Source organism: Littorina saxatilis, linkage group LG10 (genome assembly GCF_037325665.1).
Source record: "Littorina saxatilis isolate snail1 linkage group LG10, US_GU_Lsax_2.0, whole genome shotgun sequence".
In the NCBI taxonomy this organism is placed as follows: Eukaryota; Metazoa; Mollusca; class Gastropoda; order Littorinimorpha; family Littorinidae; genus Littorina; species Littorina saxatilis.
Window position 1 is genome coordinate 39,712,035 of NC_090254.1, and position 10,000 is coordinate 39,722,034.

Sequence of the window (10,000 nt, forward strand, 5' to 3'; positions counted from 1 at the left end):
CCTCCCCTACTGTTCACACAATCTATCTATCTAAATATATATATACGACTTGTGTGTGTGTGTGTGTGTGTGTGTGTGTGTGTGTGTGTGTGTGTGTGTGTGTGTGTGTGTGTGTGTGTGTGTGTGTGTGTGTGTGTGTGTGTCCGCGATGCACGCCCAAGGTTCTTGATGGATCTGTTTCAAATTGGTGGGCCTATTCAGGTAGACCCCGGACACAACCTGCTCGATGCGATATTTCAACACGTGCTCTCAGCGCGCAGCGCTGAACCGATTTTGGTTTTTCTCTGGATCCATTCCCAGTAACTCTTCCTTATCTTCTCCAGTGTTTTCAGCGTTTATCTCCCTTCCTTCGTGTGGCGTCAATCCATATTCCCGTTACTAACTGCACTGTCCAGAACGCTTTCATTGCACCCGTAAGTTGTCCTTACTGTAAAAGTGAAAAGGTCGAATCAATTTATAGCCTCGCGAAAAATACACTGTCATCTATCTCTATATGTTTATATATATAGATATACATATATATATATACGGCTTCTGTGTGTGTGTGTGTGTGTGTGTGTGTGTGTGTGTGTGTGTGTGTGTGTGTGTGTGTGTGTGTGTGTGTGTGTGTTTGTGTGTGTGTGTGGGCAACACCTGTGGATAGTAGAGTTCTGTTTGTGATGTGGTCTGGCGGCTTTGGTGTGTCTGTATGTTCAGGCCTTCCTTCCAGAAGCCATAACAGTTATTCTCAATCCCGTTTGAGTGGACTTCGCCTTCAAAGGTGATTGGAAAAGCAAAACAGGTCATTCTTCCAACTGTACATGACATGTCTAAACTACCAGATGTTTTTTCTAAGTATTTTCATGAACAGATTTTGACCATCCGCAACAGCTTCGCCCAGCATAGCGGCTCAGACCGCTCTCCCATTTTTGTTGGAAATTCGTTTTCTGTTTTCACCCCAGTCTCTGAAGATTGTGTTCGTAAACTCATTGTGAAGTCTGCCAAAACGTCCTGCGACCTTGACCCCCTCCCCACCCCCCTCCTCTGTGATCACTTAGACGTCCTTCTACCCACCATCACTAGAATACTGAACGAGTCCCTTTCCACTGGCACCGTCCCCTCAGATTTCAAAAAAGCTGTCATTAAACCCCTTCTGAAGAAAAGCTCCCTCGACCCCAACGTACTTAAGAACTACAGGCCCATCTCAAACCTTCCCTTTCTTTCTAAAATCCTAGAGAAGATAGTCCTAGACCAGCTCTCCTCCCACCTCTCTGCCAACAACCTCCTCACTCCGCACCAGTCAGCCTACCGCACGGACCATAGCACAGAGACCGCAGTCCTTAGTATCCTCAACAACATTTTGACTTCCTTAGACGATAACAACATTTCCCTGCTCCTCCTGTTAGACCTTTCGGCCGCTTTCGATACAATTGATCATGAAATCCTGCTGTCCCGCCTTGAGCACACTTTCGGCATCCAAAATTCAGTTCTAAATTGGTTCAGATCCTATCTCTCAGACAGAACAAATTTTGTAACTGTAAACGACGTCCCATCCCAGGAAACCTCCCTCCTTTTTGGCGTTCCCCAGGGCTCTGTGCTCGGGCCCGTGCTGTTCATCATGTACACCTCCCCTCTGACTGACCTCATCGACAGACATTCCGTTTCCCACGAAATGTTTGCTGACGACACTCAGCTTCAGAACTCAGCGACTCCCTCAGAATACGCCCAGATGACCACCTCCCTTCAGTCTTGCATTGCTGACGTTGAACTCTGGATGTCCACTAACAAGCTCAAACTTAACTGTGACAAAACAGAAGCCATTCGTTTCACCAAATCCTCCCTCTCCTCCTCTCTCTCTCTCCCTCCTTCTATCACTTTGGGCAGCAGCACTATTGAATTCTCAGACTCCGTCCGTGATCTTGGCATCTTTCTTGATAGCGATCTCTCCATGAAACACCATGTTATGAAAGTCTGTCAGTCCGCTTACATCGAGCTTAAGAGAATAGGTTCTATCCGCCCATACCTTACCGAAGATGCCACCAAGACCCTTGTTTCCTCCTACATTCTTTCTCGATTAGACTACGGAAATTCTGTTCTCATTGGCTGTCCTCGGTCTGTCATCCATCCTTTGCAGCGCGTTCAAAATTCTGCAGCCCGGCTTGTCTGCAAAGCCCCTCGGTCCCAGTCCTGTTCCCCCTTGCTAAAGAAACTTCATTGGCTCCCTGTAGAGCGGAGAATCCCAAGTGCTGCTGTATCTGCTACAAAATAATATCTGGCTCAGCCCCATCCTACCTGTCTGACCTGTTCACACTCTATACACCCTCACGATCCCTCCGCTCCTCTGTAGACACTAGAATATTCCGTCTATCTTCTTTTAGTCGCAAACAGCACGGCCAGAGAGCCTTCTCCCACTCTGCTGCCGTTGCGTGGAACTCTCTCCCTTACTCTATCCGACACTGCCAAACATTCTGTTCCTTCAAATCAAACCTTAAAACACACTTCTTCACCCAGTATTTTGATTAATTTTATTTCAACATGGTGCATTTTTGAATCAGGTGTTTGAATGTTTGAATGTTTTGCCTGTGTTAGTATGCTTGCAGATTGTATTGATGTAGTGTTTGAGTTTTCGTTGTTCACTTGTGTGCTGAATGCTGCTGCACATGCTTTTGCTTTGCTTTGTATGTATTATGTATGTTTGTCATTGTAAAGCGCTTTGAGAATGTAAAGCGCTCTATAAATCTCCCATATTATTATTATTATTATTATAATTGTGGTGTTTCGGCACTCGGTTACATTTGGCGTCGTCGACAGCGATGGGACTCGACATGAAATGTTCAGGCCACTGAATCATTTTCGTGCTGTTCCCATTCCACCTGGGAGGGACCTAAGCTTGGCGGGTCCATGGTTCCGAACTTTGGGGACAAAGTTCATTCAAAGGGGGTCGAGTGTGACAGGGAGACTACCGTCGCCCTTCACAGCAGACTCTGCAGAGTTGTTCGCCTTAGAAGTTGTGGGCTTTCCTTGCATGTACCCGTACGTTGTCCTCACTGTAAAAATGCAAAGGTCGAATCTATTTATCGAAAAATCCACTGTCATCTCTCTCTATATATTTATATATATAGATAGATATATACGGCTTCTGTGAGTGTGTGTGTGTGTGTGTGTGTGTGTGTGTGTGTGTGTGTGTGTGTGTGTGTGTGTGTGTGTGTGTGTGTGTGTGTGTGTGTGTGGAGGCAACACCTGTGGATTGTAAAGTTCTGTTTGTGATGGGGTCTGGCGGCTTTTGTCTGTCTGTCAAAAGATCAAAAAGACATGAACTTGTCATTGCCATAAAGGAGCTGGCAAATAAAATTATAAACAAGTCGCGTAAGGCGAAAATACAACATTTAGTCAAGTAGCTGTCGAACTCACAGAATGAAACTGAACGCAATGCCATTTTTCAGCAAGACCGTATACTCGTAGCATCGTCATTCCACCGCTCGTGGCAAAGGCAGTGAAATTGACAAGAAGAGCGGGGTAGTAGTTGCGCTGAGAAGGATAGCACGCTTTTCTGTACCTCTCTTCGTTTTAACTTTCTGAGCATGTTTTTAATCCAAACAGATCATATCTATATGTTTTTGGAATCAGGAACCGACAAGGAATAACATAAAAAACGCTCGCGCTGGACCCGAGTACTCTTCAGACTGGCTCGCTCAATAAATATAAATGTTTGGAATGTCTGTGGTGTGAATGTTGGTTTCTGACCAGAAATGCAGATCTATCTCTGGCCGATTCATAGATTCAACCTACAAACTGCGACCTCATCTGTGATCAGATATGTTTCGACAAGCATTAAACGGATGAAATTAACCACATGCAGTTTATTCTTCAGAAAAATGCACACAAAAAATGGGTTGGGTTCGGTGATTTGTACATAAACATCTTCCTCGCGATAGATTCGCTTATTCTTTTGTCTTATGAAGCCGTCATCAACACGAACACAATGATTGCAGAAGCAAACTCTGTACCTACACGACCGAGACACAAGACTGATTATTTCACAGCTGCAATGAGAATAGAGAACAAAGACGTTTTGGGTAAGCTTACTCACGTCAGGTCTTCACTGACAAGCTAGGAACAGACGAAAAATTCCGAACAAAAGTAAATGACGTCAAAGTCTCTTTCGCTTTGCGTGTAACTTTGTCATGACGTATTTTTGTGTGACGCGTTCGGCTGTTCTATCAGGTCAATGGCTGCGTGTTGCCCCGCCGGTGTGAACTCCTCCTACGGCCAAGTCGTTTTTGTGGTTTATTTCGTATTTAGGTCCCAGGTAACATTATGAAGTTTTAATACGATCAATCGGACCTATTATCAAGTTAGTGTATCAACTTTTGAACGAACTGCGCCCAGTAGTTTCCCAGCAATAAGCTGTTAAGTGGAGAAAGACAGACACACAGACAGACACACAATTAAAGTCTGCTGAGCCCTTGTACTAGCGTAATTTTCAGAGCTTGTTTTTAATCCGAATAACATATTTATATGTTTTTGGAATCAGAACATGAAAAAGAATAAGATGAACAAAAATTTGGATCGTTTTATAATTTTTTTTTTTTTTTAAATTTTCAGATTTTTAATGACCAAAGTCATTAATTAATTTTTAAGCCACCAAGCTGAAATGCAATACCGAAGTCCGGCCTTCGTCGAAGATTGCTTGGCCAAAATTTCAATTAATTTGATTGAAAAATGAGGGTGTGACAGTGCCGCCTCAACTTTCACGAAAAGCCGGATATGACGTCATCAAAGACATTTATCGAAAAAAAGAAAACAACATCCGGGGATATCATTCCCAGGAACTCTCATGTCAAATTTCATAAAGATCGGTCCAGTAGTTTAGTCTGAATCGCTCTACACACACACACAGACAGACAGACACACACACACACACACACACACATACACCACACCCTCGTCTCGATTCCCCCCTCTACGTTAAAACATTTAGTCAAAACTTGACTAAATGTAAACAAGTCGCGTAAGGCGAAAATACAACATTTAGTCAAGCTCAGTCGAACTCACAGAATGAAACTGAACGCATTGCATTTTTTTCCGCAAGACCGTACACTCGTAGCATCGTCTGTCCACCGCTCGTGGCAAAGGCAGTGAAATTAACAATACAGAAAAGCGCGGTAGCGGTTGCGCTGAGGAGGATAGCCCGCTTTTCTATATCTCTATTCTTTTTAACTCTCTGAACGTGTTTTTAATCCAAACATATCATATCTATATGTTTTTGGAATCAGGAACGGACAAGGAATAAGATGAAATTGTTTTTAAATCGATTTCGGAAATTTAATTTTAATCATGATTTTTATATTTTTAATTTTCAGAGCTTGTTTTTAATCCGAATATAACATGATTATATGTTTTTGGAATCAGAAAATGATGAACAATACGATAAACGTATTTTTGGATCGTTTTATAAAAAAATAATTTTAATTACAATTTTCAGATTTTTAATGACCAAAGTCATTAATTAAATTTTAAGCCTCCAAGCTGAAATGCAATACCAAAGTCCGGCCTTTGTCGAAGATTGCTTTGCCAAAATTTCAATCAATTTGATTGAAAAATGAGGGTGTGACAGTGCCGCCTCAACTTTTACAAAATGCCGGATATGACGTCATCAAAGACATTTATCGAAAAAATAAAAAATAAACGTCCGGGGATATCATTCCCAGGAACTCTCATGTCAAATTTCATAAATATCGGTCCAGTAGTTTAGTCTGAATCTCACTACACACACGCACAGACAGACAGACAGACAGACACACACACATACACACACACACACACACACACACACACACACACACACACACACACACACACACACATACACACACATACACCACGACCCTCGTCTCGATTCCCCCCTCTATGTTAAAACATTTAGTCAAAACTTGACTAAATGTAAAAAGAAGAAGACGAAGAAGAAGAAAAACAACAAGAACAAGAGGCGAAGCCTTCAAGGCTCACGTAAGAAATCGACAAACAGTAACACAAACTCAATCACTCCGTCACACATACACACACACACACAGTAAGCATAGGTGACACTGTGCAAGAAAGCGAGACACTAGATCTAGATCTGTCTGTCTAGATCTGCATGTATACTTACAGACACGACTGCCAAATAGTCTCGGCCCGCTCAAAATAACAATGACCGAGACATTCCTTCGCGTGACGTCTAACCCTCTTACGCCATAATGTGACGTCTTCAAATGACGAAATGTTAAAGTTTCTACCACAGACATACACACGCACGCACATACGCACGCACGCACGCATGCACAGACAGACAAAGTTACGATCGCATAGGCTACACTTCGTGAGCCAAAAACAAGAACAACAAGAAGAAGAAGAACAACAACAAGAAGAAGAACAAGAACAAGTAGACGTCAAGAAGAAGAAGAAGAAGAAGAAGAAGAAGAAGAAGAAGATGAAGAACAAGAACAAGAAAAACAAGAACAAGAAGATGAAGAACAAGAACAAGAAAAACAAGAACAAGAAGAAGAAGAAGAACAAGAAGGCGTCAAGAAGAAGAAGAAGAAGAAGAAGAAGAAGAACAACAAGAAGAAGAAGAAGACGAAGAACAAAAACAAGAAAAACAAGACGTACAAGAACAAGAACAAGTAATTGAAGCAGAAGAAGAAGACATTAATATTAGCGTGACAGCTTCTAGTGTATTTAATCAAATGCAAGTCGTCTTCTATGGAAGCGTGTAAACAAATGAATAGCGTAAATTGCATTCCATTTGCGACCGTTCACAGAAGCGTGGATGCAAAAAAGGGGCAAAAGGTCGACATTGAGCGACAAGGATCAGACTTGAGATCAAAAAAGACGCAGAGGGAGGTATTTTTCTGGCCTTGGGTAAAAATCTCTCAGTTCATCAGGACTTCGGAAATGGATTTTGAAACAAAAAGAAAACGGAGAAAATGGAACTAAATAGAAAGAGAGAGAAAGTGGGGAGGGAGGAAGGAGAGAGGGACAGAGAGAAAGTGAGAGAGATCGGGGAGGGGGGGGGGGGGGCGGGGGGTGGGGAGAGACAGAGAAAGACACAGACAAACAGACAGAACAACTTATAGAAGGACGGATGGACGGAAGGACAAACAACCATAGAATAAAGAGACAGACGGAAAGAAACAGACAGACAGAGACAGAATGAGAGGTTGAGAGAGTTGCGGAAGCCAACCACAGAACCAGAGAGAGAGACGGAGAGAGAGAGAGAGAGAGAGAGAGAGAGAGAGACAGAAAGAGATAGAGAGAGAAAGACAGAGAGAGATAGAGAGAGAGAGAAGGAGAGAGACAAGGAGAGAGAGAGAGAGACGGAGAGAGAGAAAGACAGAGAGAGAGACAGAGAGAGACAGATAGACAGACAGAGAAAGAGAGACAGAGAGAGACAGACAGAGACAGACAGACAGAGACAGAGAGAGAAAAAGAGACAGAGAGAGAGAGAGAGAGAGAGAGAGAGAGAGAGAGAGAGAGATAGACAGAGACAGAGAGAGAGAGACAGAGACAGAAAGACAGAGACAGAGAGAGAGAGAGAGAGAGAGAGAGAGAGAGAGAGAGAGAGAAAGAGAGGGAGCAAGACAGAGACAGATACATAAATACAGAGAGACAGAGACAGAGAGACAGAGACGGAGACATAGATGAAGAGAGTCGGGTCATTATACTTGATTTCAATACTGATCAATGCAAATGTTGCTGGGATTGTTTGCTGGTAATTGAAACTGAACTGTACACGCATTTCTTATTTGAGACGGCGCAGTAGAATCCGTGTTGGTGAAAAAAGAGATTTATAACAGAGTAAAAGCAACCGGTTTACCCCTGGAAATCAGGGAAAGAAGCACAGGGTTTACAATTACTCTCACGTGCACACAGGCTTGCTCACGCATGGGAGTAGAAAATACGAAATCGGCAGAGACAGATCTTCCTCGCAGAATAGCGTCTCACTTTTAAGCAGAAGTTGTGTTTTCTTGGATTTGTAATCACTTAATTTCCCTTTGTCTGATTTGCAGTTTCATTTCCATTCATAATCCCCCTTTACTGAACAAAACAAAAAAGAAGAAAGGTAAGTTGTTGGAACGTTTGTTATTGACAAAACAATACGTTACAGTCACCATAGATTCAGGGTAGTTATAGCGTATTGGCTATGCATATGAGCAAACCCGCATAATATATTTTTACAACAAAACCCACAAAAAACACGTTATTATATAGCTATTCTGATGGACACGTGGGGGAATTCGGGGGCTGTGATTGGATGGTCTCTTCCGATCATCAAAGCATAATGCTACGGAAGTCGGCCATTTTTGCCAATATCCAAAAGCACAATGTTTCACTGATCGACAACAGCATACACTGACAACTTGAAATTCTTCTCGGGAATGTTTTTCAGCTTTACAAATGTCGATAGCATACCCTTTTCTGCTAACTTCCCGATGAAACAGGACTAAACCTATTATTTTCTGTCCCTAAACACCACAAAATGCCCAAAGTCGAAAGATGTAGTACAAACAGGTGAGTAAAACGGAACAGCCGTTTTTGTGTGCCTGTGAGCTTAGTTCACAGTTGCCGACTGACACAAACTTTTGCATTCGGCTTTTCTTATCTCGTAACTCCACACTAAATACCCCACTTCCCCTCTGAAGTATTGATGTACAACCCATGGCACTAACATTCATGTAGTCGTGTATAACTGAGGTTGACAAATTCGCTTCATGACGAGACAAGTATAAATGCCATTCACCCAAACTGAAAACGTCGCTGCCGTCTGCTCGCTTTGTACGGATTAGCTGTTCTCTTTTCCTCCCCTTGTTGCATCCTAGTTCTTCAGTTGTTTCTAGTTTTCCGTTGATGTTGTGTTTTGGTCTTCTTCATAAGTAGTCTTGTTCAAAATTTAAAAAAAACTCAAACTTCTTTTTGTTGTATACGAATGAACTAATAAAAAGCTGTTTAACAGCTGTGTTGTCAAATCTAGGTTTTTTTCCAAAGTCAGTGTGGCGCCTACGCAAAACTAATGCGCATAAGAAACGGCGTCTGCTATCATAACCTCAGATCAACGCATCGACGCAAAAACTGTCATTTTGTAAGTTTGGAACAACAAATAAAGGTCAGAACAGCTATATAATCGGTATTGTATTTTCAGCGTAGCAATAGGGTCCGATACTTAGACTCGAACAAGTATACTGCGACTCGTCTTCGACTCGTCGGCATTATACTTGTCTCGTCTAAATATCGGACCCTATTGCTACGCTTAAAACACAATAGCTGTTAATAATATTTGTAAAAAAAAACAAAACAGAAAAAGTGCCTGTAACGTATTGTTTTGTCAACAACGTATTCAGAATTTTGGAACGTATGAAGTCTTTGTTTTTGGATTTGCCTTCTTTACTGGCAATTATCAAGAATAATTATTTAGCGAAACAAGAGCGAAATTCGTCAAGAGTTATGTATGAAAACATTCCGATACTACTGTAACAAAATGTAGAACCGCAGATACACTGATTTGCCTGTTTTGCAGTACATACACGCGCAAAAAACCTGTCTATCTCAGTACAATAATTGTTTACCGAAACAAGAGTCTGAGACTTCAAGACTCTTGTATGAAAACGTCAGTCCATCAACTATGTCCATTCGCACAGCAGCTAAATGTTAAACTATCCAGATACAGGTTTATCTGTTTCGCGGTGTCTAATTGTCGGGTTTGCTGTGTATATATATAATTGTCGTTTTTTTGCTGCATTAAGACGCACATGAAACGTTCGCTCTATCAGTAGAGTGATTGCTAACAAAAAACGATAGCACAGAAAAAAGTGGTGAGAGAGTGATTTTTGCTTTGAATACTTTGCTTATGATTTCCGATAGGCATTACGACTCTTCTTTTGGCAAAGCACGTACATGTACTATACATAAACATGCTCTGAACGAAACGCCAACATTTTCCCGTAAAATTTAAGTACACAAACAACAACACCAAGACAAATCG